The sequence below is a fragment of the Squalius cephalus genome (assembly GCF_949319135.1).
Source record: "Squalius cephalus genome assembly, chromosome: 5".
Taxonomy (NCBI): Eukaryota; Metazoa; Chordata; class Actinopteri; order Cypriniformes; family Leuciscidae; genus Squalius; species Squalius cephalus.
In genome coordinates, this window is record NC_137126.1 from 11,017,684 (window position 1) to 11,034,361 (window position 16,678).

Here is a 16,678-nt window from a genome sequence, read left to right on the forward strand (position 1 = left end):
CCTCACACCGTATACTGCCTCGAGATCTCTTCGGTCATCCAGTCAATTACTCCTCTCAGTCCCTCGTTCATGTTTTAAAGCTAAAGGTGACCAGGCTTTTTCGGTTGCAGCTCCCAGGCTCTGTAACAGTCTTCAAAAAGACACATTTTTATTCTTTGTTTTAATTTTATTTTTTGGGGGTGTACAATTTTCAATTGTCCATTTGGTTTTTGTATTATTTTCTGTCTAATCTTTAAAACAGTTTTAAATCTGTTTTACTCTACCTGTTTAGCACCTTGGTATCAAATTCTGGCGTTTTTTAAATGTGCTTTTATACATATATATATATATATATATATATATATATATATATATATATACAGTATATATATATATATACATATATGTATAAATACATATGTATATGTACAGTATATATATATATATATATATATATATATATATATATATATATACACATAACTACTCAGACATAGGAATAGATATTTGGATATTGCTTTGTGTCTCTACAGCTGTAAATTCGTATGTAAGTGTCAAATTTACAAGAGCCATCTTTGTTGTTATTTGACTTATTAGTTGCAATCCATTCATTTGGACAAAATGAATAAAGCTGGAAGGAGTTAAATGTCTTCTTTGGTCTGTTCTTCATCCGTTGGTTAAATAAACAGAATAGTCTGATCAATCTAACAGCCTGCACGTTCTGAGAAAACAGAAGATCCTGGCATCTGTGTTGGTGTCTCTCAAAGAAATCTCTACACCCACATATGAATTAGCAGGATGGACAGATGATGTGTTTGCCAAAAAGAGGGCTGGTCAGTGTGTCTTTGTGGAGATCAAGGGGTTATACAATGGTAGGGTTAGCCAGACAGTGAAATGGGGGTGACGGAGGAGGTGAAAGAGGGCAGTGCGCACGTGTCAGAGTGACACTAAGGAGAGATACAGGCAGAGAAATCTGCTGAACCTCACAATCCCAGCATCCATTTCTTTACTTCATTGCTCCTCAATCATAAACATTTACTCCAAACACTCACTGTCAGATCAGAAAGACCTCTGGAAATGTCTTGAAAGGCCAAATGGTAGAATCACATAAGCCCTCATCAGTATTTAAGGAATGGTTTTATTCTGTTAAAGAAGTTAGTGGAATGTCCAAGCTGCCATTTTCCAAACAGTGGAAGTGGATTATAAGCATCACAAAAGTAATACAAAACCATCACATTGTGAGATATAGTCACAACTACAAGAAACTAAGTTGCAAATGTATAAGTCGTAATTACAAAAAACAAAGTCACAATTGCGCAGTTTCAAATTACATTGCTAGATACAAAGACATTGTGAGACTGACAAGTTGCAATTATGAGAAACAGTCACAGTTGTGAGATATAGTCACATTGTGAGATTTACAATCACACTGCGAGATATAAAGAAACAATTATGAGATACAAAGTCGCATTACGAGAAACAAAGCTGTAATTGTAAAATATAAAGTCACGTTGTGAGATATAGTCACATTGTTAGATGTAGAAGAACATTGTGAGATATAATGTCTCAATTATCAGAAACAAAGTTGCATTTATGCAAAACATTGCAAGATATATAAAGTTGCAATTTTGAGAAACAAAGTTGTAATTGTGAGGCATAAAGTCACATTGTGAGATTTAAAATCTCATTGTGAGATATGAAGTCTCAATTACGAGAAACAAAGTCGCAATTTGGGAGATATAAAGTCATTATTGCAAGATACAGTCATATTGTGAGATTTGAATCATATTGAGATATGAAGTCGCAATTACAAGAAAGGACGATGCAGTTGTGAGATATAAAGTCATTGTAAGATCACAATGTAAGATGCAATTATGTGAAACAATTACTAGTCTCAGTTACAAGAAACAAAACCGTTATTGCAAGATATAAAGTCAAACAAAGTGTAATTGTGAGATATAAAGTCACATTGAGTCACAATTTCCTTTTTTTTATTCTGAGGCAGAAACAATCTGCACACAGTGCATTCGAAGAAAAACATGGATAAACATGAGAGCACACTAAGCTGATGATGATATTAATATTTCCACTCTTTATTGACCCAGAGTGATATTAGTGTTAGAGATCACGAAATATGACCTAAATATGATCTATCTATATAGATGCAATATTGTTGGTTTAATGAGTTGATTACACTTTTAGTCTGGTTGAAGCCTGTCCATGCTTATTTGTTATGGTGAGTCAGTCGTGTTTTTGCATCATATGTGTGTCTGCATACATCCATGACGAAAGATAGACAGGTGCTGAGCTACTTTAGAAAAGCCCCCATCACGAGGAAGCCCCGCCCCTGCTTTGCATGTCTCATTTTAATGTATTGAGTGGGCCATCTGTAACCCATTCATCTCATTCAAAAAGCCGTTAGAAGATCTCATCCCTCCCTCTTTGCCCTCTGCGGCTCATTAGCATAAACTCAGAACGACATGCACAAACACACTTCGGGCCTCCACGAGTGTGTTTACACATGCATTCACACTCACACACAACAAACGGTGAGACATACCAAGCTGCTTATGATCTAACTTGTATTTAGAATGAAATTTGATTGTATATATCACAGCAGGAAATAATGTTAATAGTCCTCATTATTTCAAAATGCAGTTTTCAATAACTGTTCCAGTGAGCCATTCCCCATTCTGTTTGATTCAATATATCGCATCAATAAACATTTAACATCCACAAACACATACAAAATGCATTATCCCTGCTTTTTTTTCTTCAATCATTTTTCATAGAGCTCCCCAATCCCTCAGCAGAGCGTGCTAGTGTTGACTAGCCATTAATCACAAGTCTTATCTGCCACACTGGACACTGTTTTTATGGCATTCTCAAGTCAACATGACAGGTCATATCAGTGTTTCAGTCCCTGTTTGCCACTGAAAGCTCACTTCTGCCTGTCTGCTCAAAGACTAGATGGAGATATGGTGAAACACAGCAGATAAAGTACCTCACCTCTTCTTTCTCTAAGTCTTTCTCTTTCTCTTTTCGCACTTCTGGCAGGTATAAAGTCTGGACCAAAGCCCTAAGTGGAAGTACTTGGTGATGGCAATGAACGACAACATCATTTCCTCATTGTTTTCACCTGACAACACAGCGTGGCGTCCATCTTATTATTGCTGTTACTATGTTGTTTAAAATGTGCATTATATATATAAAACACAATATATATATATATATATATATATATATATATATATATATATGTGTGTGTGTGTGTGTGTGCGTGTATATATGTGTGTGCGTCTCTCTTGCCATATAGTGTAGTCACTTTGCCATCTAGTGTGGTCACCCTTCACATGTAGTCTCTTTTACATAACGTATCACATAAACGATAAAATAAATTCCTTGAAGGGACCATGGCATGTACCCTTTGCTTACAGACTTGAAGGGCTTTTTGAGAAGGGAATCCGTTGTTAGTTTTGAAATGCCCCTACAAATGGCTTCCCCTCCCGAAGTGCCCTTCAAGGGCGCAAAAACGGGATTTGGAATTCGGCCACAATTGTTGACATATAAGCTCAACAAATTTGGTCTTTGGAAGAATTTGAAAAAAACTGAGACGTAAAAGACTTCTCCATTCTCTGTCAAGGAGAAACAGTTGAAAGACATCATGTTTGTGATTGGTTCATTGAAATGAGAGGGGCTCATTGCTTCCATTGAAACACATCCAATAGAATTCTGTAGAAAAACGAATTGAAACAACCCCCAAATCAAGACAGATTCTCCTGTCATCATGTCATAATGAAATCTTACAATTAGGTAATCCTTGGATATAAAATTGCAGTGCACCTGGCCATTCCAAACATGAAGCTCTCCTCCATGTATAAAAAGGACGCCCAGGTGAAAGCGATGGTCTGGACCTTTAAAGCAGCCTTATGATGAATGCGTTTGGCAGGCCGGCGGATGATAGAGTGGAGCGAGTGATACGATAGCGCCGGGCTCTTTGAAGCCTGGCAGAGCCTGAAGGCATGACTCCACAAGTCCTTCAGCCCCTCATGAGTTAATGTCCTAATCTGTTTTCAGCAGAGCCCTCGCAAGCATGCGCAACAGCCAAGGGCAAAAACTAATGAAATGCTCTTTTAGCCAGCCATCATTAATTGGTCACAGTTAGAGAGGGAATGTCAACACGGAGGCTATTATCTGCTCTCAATCTCCACAGACATCCACACAAATGTTCCAGGGCTTTCACAGCTCCCTCCATCTCTGTCAAAACACCTCCAGCCTTTAAGCCACTGAGAAGGTGTAATGACTCATAGTTTAGCCACTGTATATAGTTCATACATTACATATATGTAGAAATCTTATAGAAAACTCATCTTCTGTGCCTAAATTAGATAAGGTTATTGTATTATTTCAAAATATATTTTCACTATGCATAAACCAGTGTAGATGTTTCCTTGTGAAAAAGGACACAATATGATTTTAGTCACGAAAGTGTACTTTAAGTACACTTAAGTGGCTTTTTATTACATATTACATTATATGCAAGCAGATTTTTAAAAATATACTGTTTAGATTTGAAGTAGGCCTATACAAGTGCACATTTAATACAGTTTAGTGCACTTCTATTTCACAAGGGTTGCCACATGCAAAACAATTATTATGTTATCAGAAATATTTTTTTTGCTGTCTACTGAATGTATTTTTGTAAAAATTTGTTTATGCATGCCAACCTGAAAATGAAAATTCTATCATTAATTACTCACCTTCATGTCGTTCCAAACCCGTAAGACTTGTTCATCTTCGTAACACAAATGGGGATCTTTTTGATGAAATCTGAGAGCTTTCTGTCCCTCCACTGACATGTAAATAAAAGCCTAAATTCAAGCTGTTCATCATATAAAGCAATTGAGTCTCTGCATAAAATTTGGACTAAACCGCTCTATTAATATGGATTAGTTTTACGATCTCTTTATTAACTTTTTGAAGCTTGAAAGTGGTAGTTGAGTAGACTGTCAATGGAGGGACAGAAATCTCTCAGATTTCATCAAAAAGATCTTAATTTCTGTTCTGAAGATGAACGAAAGTCTTATGGGTTTGGAACGACATGAATGTGAGTAATTGATGACAGAATTTTCATTTTTAGGTGAACTATCCCTTTGATCTCGTTCCTGTCAAATATTTAAAATCAAATTAAATTAAATTAAATTAGAATCCTGAATGAATTGAATCAAGTTGAAATTGAGCAAATTCAATTTATGTGCATTGAAATATAAAATCAAATGTGATGACAAAAGACACAAACTGTTCATACTGAAAAAAAAAAAAAACTTATTGAGAGATTAAAAAATGTACAGGCTACTAAAATGTTAATATTTTAAAATGTCAAAAAGCTAATATATTTTATTACAGAATAAAAGTATTAAAAGTCAACCAGACAGCATTTAAATGCACTGCACGAAAGAAATGATCCAAAAACTCATAGCTGAGGGTTGTTCATGGCAAAGAGGAGCATGATGAAGTGTGGTCTTTGTGTTTAGTTGAATGTATTTCAATAGGTATGAGGAGACAGTATGTTCTTGCACATTAGGTTGTGGGTGCCATGAACGCTGACCTCGGGCTGAGGTGTGAGGGGCAGTGGGCTAGTGCTAATGGAGCTGTAGTGAAGAACAGCTGATCCCAGAGCTGGAGAACACAGACTTCTCTTCAGTGCTGCTTTATTAAGGGACTCTGGCTTCTTCAGCCCTGGACTGACGTGAATGCTCAGAACAAAAAATCACAAATATGGTGGTGCCAATCGACAACAGCCTTAGGCCACTCCAGAGTCAAGCTCAACACTCCTGTTCAATACATCACACAGCAGGAGAGAGCCAAAGGACTGCAACCAGCCCTCCAGCCTGCAAGAGGCCTGCAGGGACACGCATAAATATTCCATTCCCAGAACTTCACCATCCAGAATCAGCCTTGGTTTGCCTGTCATTGGAGCCAAGAGCAAAGCTTACAGATGCTAATGAATGATGAATTTCCCAAAACTGCATTTGCATTAATACTTTTCGGTAGAACTTTATTTTACAGTCTTGTTCCGCATGTACTTATTATCACAATTACAACAATTGGGTTATAACTAAGTACTAACACTGAACCTACACCTAACCTTAACACACGTAATACGTAACACACGTAACACCTTATATACCAGTACTTTCTTGGGTAAGTACACTGTAAGTACATGTAATGCAAAATGTGTAAACCTACTTTTCTCATAACGCATCTGTCAAATCTTACAGCGAGTCACAGAATTAACATTTATTTAGAAATAATAATTATTCATAATATTATAATAAATATACATTTACATTTAACATTTACATTTGATCATTTAGCAGACGCTTTTATCCAAAGTGACTTACAAATGAGGAGAGTGATAGAAGCAATTAAGCTAACAACAGGACAACAAAATGCAAGTACTGTAACCCTTCCCAGTTTAGTCTAACGCAGTATACGTAATTTAAAATAAATAAATAGTGGAACAACTCCAAAGTTTCTGGCTGACCTTGATGGAGTTATGGATGATGAAACTAGCTGAATGGAGAAGTTGTGGTGTAGTGTTGGGTTGCCGGGACCACAAGCAGCTCTGTCTTCCCAAGGTTTAGTTGAAGGTGGTGTTCCTTCATCCAGCAAGAAATGTCTGTCAGGCAGGCTGAGATGTGAGTAGCTACCGTCGGATTCTTTGGTTGGAATGAGAGGAAGAGTTGTGTGTTGTTAGCATAACAGTGATAGGAAAAAACATGTTTCTGAATGACAGATCCCGTCATGTAGATGGAGAAGAGAAGTGGTCCAAGCACTGAGCCCTGAGGCACCCCAATAGCTAGATGTTGCGACCTGAGTTTAGAATGCTGTTCACGGAGAACATCAGATAACCAGGGGGCAGAGGGGGTGCCATGGGCTGGCCTGAATGAAACAGGAATGAAAGAATTTGTCCAAGCACAATGTAATTATACAAAAATATAATTTGTATATATACACAATACCGCTCAAAATCTTGGGGTCAGTAATATTCTTTTAAAGAAATTAATACTTTTAGCAATGACATATTAAATTGATCAAGAGTAAAGACATGTATAATGTTACAAACTATTTCTATTTCAAAGAAATGCTGCTCTTTTGAAAAAAAGTATAATGACTCCACAAAAACAATAACTGTTTTCAACATTGATAATAATAAGAAATGTTTCTTGAGCAGCAAATCAGCATATTAGAATAATCTCTGAAGGATCATGTGAGACTGAAAACTGGATTCATGGCTGCTGAAAACTCAGCTTTGCCATCACAGGGATAAAATTACATAAAAACATTGAAAACAGTTATTTTAATAATATTTCACAGTATAACTATTTTTATTTTTGATCAAATAAATGCAGTCAAAACATTAACAAATCTTACCGAACCCAAACCTTTGGACGGTAGTGTTAGAGTATAGAAACCACACAGAGTTGTCATATAATTCACCCGCCTTTAAACTGACACCTTTTCATTTAATTATATCAAAATTTAAGTTCTGCTTTACAGACAGTTTAATTTCATAAGCTAAGTAATTTCCTATTAAATATTCTACAGATTCCCTACAAATGAGTGGTAGAAGTCCGTCATGGAACTCTAATAGAAAAGTATAATTACTTATCAGAGTGAATTATCTTTTACAGGGCACTAGTTATCAAAAGTTATCTAGCCATGGCTGGCAATTATTAAAGCCTTAATCAAATATGGATGGTCATTTGTTAATTGAATTATTGCAGACCATCAGAGCACGTTTGGGAGGTGAAAAATGAGCTGTGAGACGGAAACTGAGATCTATGCAAGATATGAGCTCCCTTAATAATCCTGAGACCTGTGTGGCACTGAGCAGTTATAAACCTGTAGTAGAGAAAAGTTACAGGAAATCAAATGGGAGAGGCTTGACGGATCTGAATGTTGAGTGTTAACTTCATACATTTGCATTTTGCAGACACTTTATCCCAAGAGACTTACATTGCAATTTATGCATTTTTTCGGTTCATGATTTACCCGGGAATTTAACCCATGACCTTGTTGTTGTTTTTTGACTGTTGTTGAATATTGTTTGAACTACAGGAACATTTTATGTGAGTCTTTTGAATCTTTTTCTTAATCAAATGTGGTTTTCCATAGCTTGCCATTCTTTTCCTTCTCATAAATCTTATGACATCACCACATGTAGTGTGATCTCAGACACGTCTGTGACTCTTTGACTAACTGACACCCTCTGAGGGTCCAAAACAGACATAATCTAACAGTGATTCAGCTGAGTAGCAAACACATTCCTGCTCCATACGTCACTCGCTGATTCCCAACTCTCGCTCAGAGCAGAGGAAATGGAAGCAGGCAGTGGAATAGCAGTAAGAGATTCAGAAGGGAAATGAGAGGCAACAGCTTGGAACAGCAATTCCTGCCTTTGCACTTCAGAGACCATATGAAATATATGTAGTCCTTTACAGAAGAATGCATAAATGCATACATATCTTGTGTGTGCTTTTAAATGCATCAGACTGGATTTTACATTACATTTTACTTTACATTTTAATGCACTGAATAAAATAAAACAAATCTAGTTCTATCTAAATGTGGATTAACTTAAATTAAATAATCATTTCACTGAGTTGTGCACATTAACAGCCAGAACGTATCAGTTTTCTGTTTTCAGTTGAAAATGGTGTTGTCCAGCCGGCAATTCGTACGAATTCTACGAGGTGGCTAATTCGTACGAATTCATACGACCTCACTCATACGAATTCGTACGATTTTTGCTAAATCGTACATATTTTACGAATTGCCAATTCGTATGAATTCATACGAATGACCTACCCCTGACCCCGCCCCTAAACCTACCCATCACGTGGGTTTAGACAAATCGTACAAATTCGTACGAGTGAGGTCGTACGAATTCGTACGAATTAGCCACTTTTTTATCACTCGTACGAATTCGTACGAATTGGTCGTGAGATAGCGTTGCGTTGTCTAAAGGGCCCCTAAATTAATAACTAATGATTTTTACAACAGAAAATGAATCAAAGCTGAACTTACTGAACAATGCCTTTCTTCTAGAGCTGCTGTATATAGCCAAAAACAACCTTTGTTGCTTTAATTCCTGTTATCACTGTAATCTGCTTCGAATCAATCTATATTGTAAAAAGCACCATATAAATAAAGGTGACTTGACTTGACTGATTATGAAACCTCCCTCTTTTGCAATAATATTGATGTTTCTTGAGGGAGTGGCATCACCACAGTCTTTTTAAACAGAAGTTAAAAATCAGTATTTTATTGTTTACACCTATTGCCATTTTCAAGCTCAGTAATGTTTATGGGAAAAGGTGATCATTTTTGTGTTGGCAGTGATTTTTTGGCACACCAAAACCATTAAATCTAGTTATTAATTATTACATTTATTAGATTATTTAAATTGATAAGACACTTATCCAAAATGACTTACAGTACATTCAAAGATCAACATTTTATCATTTATCCATTCCCTTGGAATCAAACCATTGGTTGATTGTTTAAGCTACAGGAATTATTTTAACAGCATTAAATTATAAGTAATATAAGTACTGTATGAGTAATGCTTTAGACAGTAGCTGTAATTAACTAAAAATATTTAAATTTCTATTCACATTTATTTGTATAACACTTTTCACAAATACATACCGTTTCAAAGCAGCTTCACAGATTATTCAAAATCTGCACAAAATTCCTTTTAGAAATCCTAGACCGCGGAAGATTGTGCGTACATGCATCCCCACTCCGGCTCCTCCACGGCAATATATGGAGTGTACAACACTTAGTTTGACTATGCATAACCTCATCTGCATATCATTTCCATATCCATATTCCCATCCATGTGTGTTTAATGGTAGCCTATTAGACACTAAAAAAAAGATTGTACATTTTGTTTGTGCTGTTACAGCTAAAAAGCATGCAGTTTGCATATGAACATGAAATGTGCATGTGCAAATTTCCACATAATATACATCCGACCCCTGTTTTTCCAGCCTCTACACATTCTAATTCACACGGTCTGTTCTTTCTATCCATCCATTCATCTATATACATATATATTCAGTATATATTTCATTAGTAAGAATCATTGCTGTCAGTCCAGCCCAAAATCTGGGGTTGGATGTAAATGCTTGCACTGTACTCATGCCAATGTTTGTGATGGTTTTTGTTTTGGGAGTTTCTTATTTAAGTATCAAACAAATATCATCAGTGCAGGTATATATTCTGTCCTTCTCTCAATAGGTACACAGCTTGTCCAAATCTGTTCTGGAGATGCAGATGTAACATTTGTCATGTCAATAAAACTATTTGCACTGTATTGATTATCTGTAAGGCTGAGGGGCTCCCTGTGGGCTTTCTGACAAGAGCGAGTGAAAATATGTGTGTTTGTGTGTGTGAGAGAGAGAAACAGGGAGCAAGAGCTGATTCACCAAACACAGATTGTATCAGTCATGTCGCTGCTGACGGGGCTGCTCTGACTGTGTCTGGGCCAGTGCTGTTCAGGGCTGATACTGCACCCTGGAGATAGTCCAGATAACAGCACTGACATCCTCTCTCATTCACACAGCTGCGGGGGAGGACAGCCTCTCCCCTGGGACAGACGACCGCAGTACCGAGGGGCAGGAGGGGGAGCCTGAGAAAGGACAACTGGAGGAAGAATGGAATAATTAAAATCATCTACATAAGGTCTGAAGTTACCAATTAGTAATGTTTAATTTGCAAATAAATCTCTTTTTATAGGTTTTGAAAAGCACTTGACCACAAGGGAAGACTTTGTTTGGGAGTAAAATTTATCTGGCAAACATTCATAATCAGGATCTGTTCCCTAATGGAGGGAACAAGGCGTGGTGTCGAGGACTGACTCTAGGGGTCACACTTGGGAGCCCCAACCACCTCTGATACTACAGAAAAGGCCAATGAGAATTGGAGAGTGGAATTTGCATGCGCCACTCGCCCAGACATTTGGCGTGCTTCCACTCATTCAGGTTTGTGCTGAGGAGCCGAGAGCGTGTCCTGGTCATCCAGCGGGTATTCCAGCATTGTGGCAGGAGGGACATTACGTCTCGTTCCCTCCATCAGGGAACGGATGTTACAACAGTAACCAGGACGTTCCCCATCTGCCAGTCACTGTTGAGGGCTGACACTAGGGGTTGCTATGGAAAGGGCTACAACCGCTGAACTGAGTTATGAAGCTCTGGCAAAGCAGATGTGTACAAACCACTGCGTGCCGGGTAACCACTGCGTGCACTCGCGACATAGTAACCTTCCCAGCGGCCCAGGTAAGCCATGTAGTCCTTCGTACCACTCGGGTACCGAAAGGACAGTACTTACAATGGGAATAGGTTCTTTTAGCCTGACTTTCTTTTGACCTTTTCTGTTCTTCTTCTTCTTCTTTAAGGAAACAATCCACAGTTGAAAGGTAAGATTCGTTCAGAGTTTGCCAGTCTGGAGAACTCACATGGACAAAAAAGCGCATGTTATCGCCTCAGGGAGGGGAAAGGTGCTGTGTGGAAGTGGAGTACTCGGCCAGCTGGCGAAACTGGCTCAAACCGGAGATAGTAAAAAGATACTGTGGCGAGGGGGGCGTGGTTCTGCGGAGTCTGTAGCGAGAGAGAGGAAGGAAGCGAGCGGTGAGTAAGTAGGTCAAGTGCAGATGATGAACACCTGTGTCTGATTTCAGTAATTGGCGTGGAGAGACTGGATATAAACCCGACCGGGAGAGAGTGAGAGAGAGAGAGAGGGACTGGGACCTCGTGTGCTGCTGCCGACCGAGAGAAAAGCTGATGATTTATATTCTGAATTATTGGCTGTGTTTATGCTGTGCTGCCGCACGGTGAACGCGCTACGTGCGCACCTTTTTGTTTGTATTTTCAACTTGAGTGAATAAACGAGAGTCCCAGTCAACGCCAACCCCTTGTCTTCTTCCTTCCCTAACTATAAAGAACTGAACCTCATCACAGATACTAAATGTTGCCCAGCCTGCCGCTCTGCAGATATCTGTAGGAGAGGTGCCGTTGGCTAAAGCTCAGTAGGATGCAACACTCCTTGTGTTGTGTTCAATATTAACGCCAAGGCAATAGCATCCATGATCCATTGGGTGAACCTCTTTTTGGAGACAGCCTTCCCCTTCTGCTGTCCCCCAAAACAGACAAAGAGCTGCTCAGAGCTTCTAAAGCTCTTCGTGCAGTCCAAGTAAATAACGATAAGCAATGGTAAGGCTGGGTCTGCCACGTCTCGAGGCGGCACTTGCAAGTTCACCACTTGGTCCCTAAATGGGGTAGTTGGAACATTGGGCACTTAGCCCAGTCAGGGTCTCAGGATTAAATGAGAGTATGCAGGACCGAACTTAAGGCAAGTTTCACTGAAAGAGAGTGCCTGGAGGTCCCCAACTCTATCGATGGAAGTAAGCATGGTCAAAAGTGCCATCTTCGACTAGAGGGCCCTAAGCTCGACTGACTCCAGCGGCTCAAAATGAGCTCCTAGTAGGCCCAGCAAGACTACAGAGAGATCTCATGAGGGAATACGGGATGGCCTAGGAGGATTCAAACTCCTGGTGCCTCGGAAGAACCTGATGATCAGGTTGTGCTTTTCTAAAGACTTACCATCCACTGCATTGTGATGTGCTGCTATGGCAGCCACATACACTTTCAGGGTGGAAGGGGACAACTGACCTTCCAACCTCTCCTGCAGGAAGGAAAGCAATGACACAATCTCTGTGGGTCTTCCCCTCAGGAAGCACATCAGTTAGCAAACAGACTTTACTTGATAAGAATAGGCACACCTCGTGGAGTGGGCTTTAGCCTGAGTGATAGTGTACATCACCACTGATGATATCCCACTCAAGTCTTCTGTGTCCCGTTCAGGGGCCAGACATTGAGGTTCCAGAGGTCCTGGCGCATGTGCCCTGAGAAAGAAGGTCCCTTCTCAGGGGGATTCGCCAGGGGGCCTGTCGCAAGTAGCATGAGCTCCGAGAACCAAGTCCAGGTGGACCAATATGTCGCAACCGGCAGAAACGCTCCCAGTGTCAGTGCTAGCCGCGGCCTTGTGCACTGCAGAAGGACCAGCGTGGGAAGCGGCTTAGGTGACTCCAGTCGTGATCGCAATGTTGCCATGGTCATGGTCTCGCAGTAAGGACATGAGACATCCACAAAGCTTTCTCAGTGTGGGTACAACCTAAACACACGAGGCAGAGATTGTGGCTGTCCAAGGGTGATAATATCAACCGCATCCAAAAACACACAGGTGGAAAGGAATCTTTAAGTCAAGTCAAGTCATCTTCATTTATATAACGCTTTTAACAACGTAGATTGTTTCAAAGCAGCTTCACAGAGATAAGCGTATAATTTAAGGTAACAGAGATTGTTTTGGCTTTATAGCAGAGTTAAGTTATTTTCCATCTAAAGTTAGTTTTGATTGATTTGCTTCCGTCGCAACGATCATTTGTTATTAAATTAGGGGCCGCTAAGACGACACCATTCCCTCTACACAGACTTTTAACGCGAACCTGTGAGAAACGCTGATGCGCATTTAGAACGGGTTCTATAGTTATGTGCATTTGAAAATACGCAGGTTTGGAATTCCCTACAAGCCAAGCCTAAACAAAGTACTTGTCTTTCCTTATAAATTTTGATAAAGAATTTAATTTTATTTTGTTGCTTTGGGGTAGGAACGCGAAACGAATTTCCCGAAAACGCCTTATCTGTAGAGTGGTAGAGGGATCCTCCATAGGGAGAGACTAGTTGGCACTTCAGCACTGCGTTGTCATCGGGTCCAGGCGAAGGTCCTTCATCAGATCTGGATACGGCCCGGATCCGGCAGGCTGCAGGAAAACCTCGGGATAAACACAGACACTAAAATTAGCGTAGATGCCATTCTTCTCATGATGTAACGAGTACATCAGGATTTATGGGAAGTGTTCCCGGTTCGAACCGAAAGTACGGTTTACAAACATACTTTCCATCTGTGATTTGCTCTTTTAGAAAGTAAACTGCTCTTTTAAGTGTCCGGGGGAAACTCTCTGCACTTATCCATGCCGCTGTGGGAGAGACCCCTGTGATGCGCACATTTTCAAATACCTGGATGAAATACCTGGATGACCAACTACATTATGCCAAAATGTGCAGTTTGAAAAAGAGCACACTCCTTAGTACTGCATACCACAATGAATTGCGCTTGATTTGACCTACCACTTCCGAATGATCCTTCTTGACACGTTAATTGAATGGACGGCAAAAAGTTTCAACATTTCTTCAAAAATGTAGGTAACACTTTATTTTCAGTTTACGTTGTTACGTTTTACTACTCAAACAGTACTAACAGTAAATTAAAAATAATTACAAGCAACTAACCATAAACCAAACCCTAACCTTAACCCTACAGTAAGTTAACTACATGTAGTTAACTTTTGTTACTTAGTACTTAATTGTGTAATTACACTGAAACAATGTCACCTTAAAATAAAGTGTAACCAAATAAAGTGTTCGTAACACAACATTTGTAAGATGATAACTGGATGCCACTCACTGAAATTAAACATGCAGGTCATGTGATTACAAAGTATCAGACTTTGGTTTGCAACATTTATTTATGTTCCACATACTATTTAGAATAGAAAGCAGTACTTTGTATGTAGTACTAATTTGTATATTGTGTAGTATGCAGTAAGCAGTACACAATAATTTCATTAATTTACACTTTATACAATAAATACAACCAATAAAATTAAAATGTGATAACCTTTGTATGTATATTTATTTATCATACATAGTATTATATATTTACACACAGGGGCTTTTGGGAAAACTTTTAAGTGATGACTTGAAACAATTAATTTTTATTTTGAACCGGTTCATTGGAATAAAGCAACAGAGCAATGTGAACCAATTAATTTAACGGCTTCCCAATTCTTTAACAAATCTTCTGCAACCCTAAAAGCATTATAGATTGGATTTTTTTTTTTTTAAACAATTGAGGACTTTTGAGGATGCATCACAAAAATTACCTCAATCTACCCAATATGTGGATAATTGTGCGGAAATAAAATGCATCCAAGAAACTGCTTGAATTAAAGGATGTGAATGTCCATCACTCAAAAACACTTTGCAACAAATAATGATCAAGAAACACTAGAAAGAAAGCTACGTAAATTATCTTGCCATATGCATAAGTTAGGAAAGAGCAGATAGTGGTTTCCCATAGAGAATATGATATTGTTGGATCCACAACCTCATATAAAATCACATGTACGTAACAGCACGAGCCTGTTCCTGTCTCATTCATCTGAGTATTTATAAAGACAGGCCAATTCTTCTGCTTAAATCTGTAACTGCCCACAAAATGAGTATCTGCCTTTGAATTTAGAGTGTTCATTAATAGGATATTATGTGCAGCAGGAGTCTATAGTAATAGAATATTACACACATGGTCTGAGGGATCCTCACTGTCTCTGGACTTGATGAAATATCAATATACTGACATCACACATTCTAGGAATTCACTGATTCTTGAAATAAGGGACAAAACATGTTTTAGATGTTAGTTTTTAATTATTTAATAATACATTATTATGAATTGATATATGAACCATGTAAGGGAACAGGTTATGAAAAAAAAGTGTGTTTGTGTGCATGTGTTTGCAAGTCTGCAGTAGATGTTATGTTTACAAGGCATGTAAATCGGGCCAAATATATACAGTATGTAAATGAAATCATAAAATAACATTAGAATGTTATTTCAAATCGGTCACCTCATATGCAAAACATATATGTGACCCTGGACCACAAAACCAGTCACATGGGTCAATTTTTTGAAATTGAGATGTATACATCATCTGAAAGCTGAATAAATTAGCTTTCTATTGAAGATATGGCTTGTAAGGATATGACAATATTTGGCCGAGAAACAACTATTGAAAATCTGGAATCTAAGGGTGCAAAAAAATCGAAAGATTGAGAAAATTGCCTATAAATTTGTCCATTTATGTTAGTGATTGTGCTGCATTCACTCACAAAAATAAACGTTTTGTATCTTTTAGGTAGAAAATGTACAAAATATCTTCATGGAACATGATCTTTACTTAATATCCTAATGATTTTTGGCATAAAAGAAAAATCTATAATTTTGACCCATACAATGTATTTTTGGCTATTGCCACAAATATACCCGTGTGACTTGTGACTGGTTTTGTGATCCAGGGTCACATATTATATCATTATAAAGGGTTTTGTTGTCAACTCCATTAGTTTACTAGTCAAATCTGTCAACTGAGTTGACAAAATTAAATATGTTTTCCATCGTAACCATATGTTGTACAATGGAGCGTTTTTTTTCTTTTCTTTTTTTTCTTCCAGTTGCAGCTGCCTTAATAAATAACATAACACAAATGGCAAGATTTATCCCACAACTATTGACAGAAATGATCACACTGGGAAGATGGATATATCTTGTCCCACTGTTTGCATCTACAATGAGCAGGTAATAGGAAAGGGTTCTAAGCAAAAGCATGTTCGCTTGACATGCGAGAACCAATGAGGTTCATTCTTGTGTGTTACGCAGCAGGTTTGAGCTTCCACAAGAGGTTTGTTCTCGCGCATCAAGCAGGTTCGGTTGAGCTTCTGTGTATGTTCGCTGA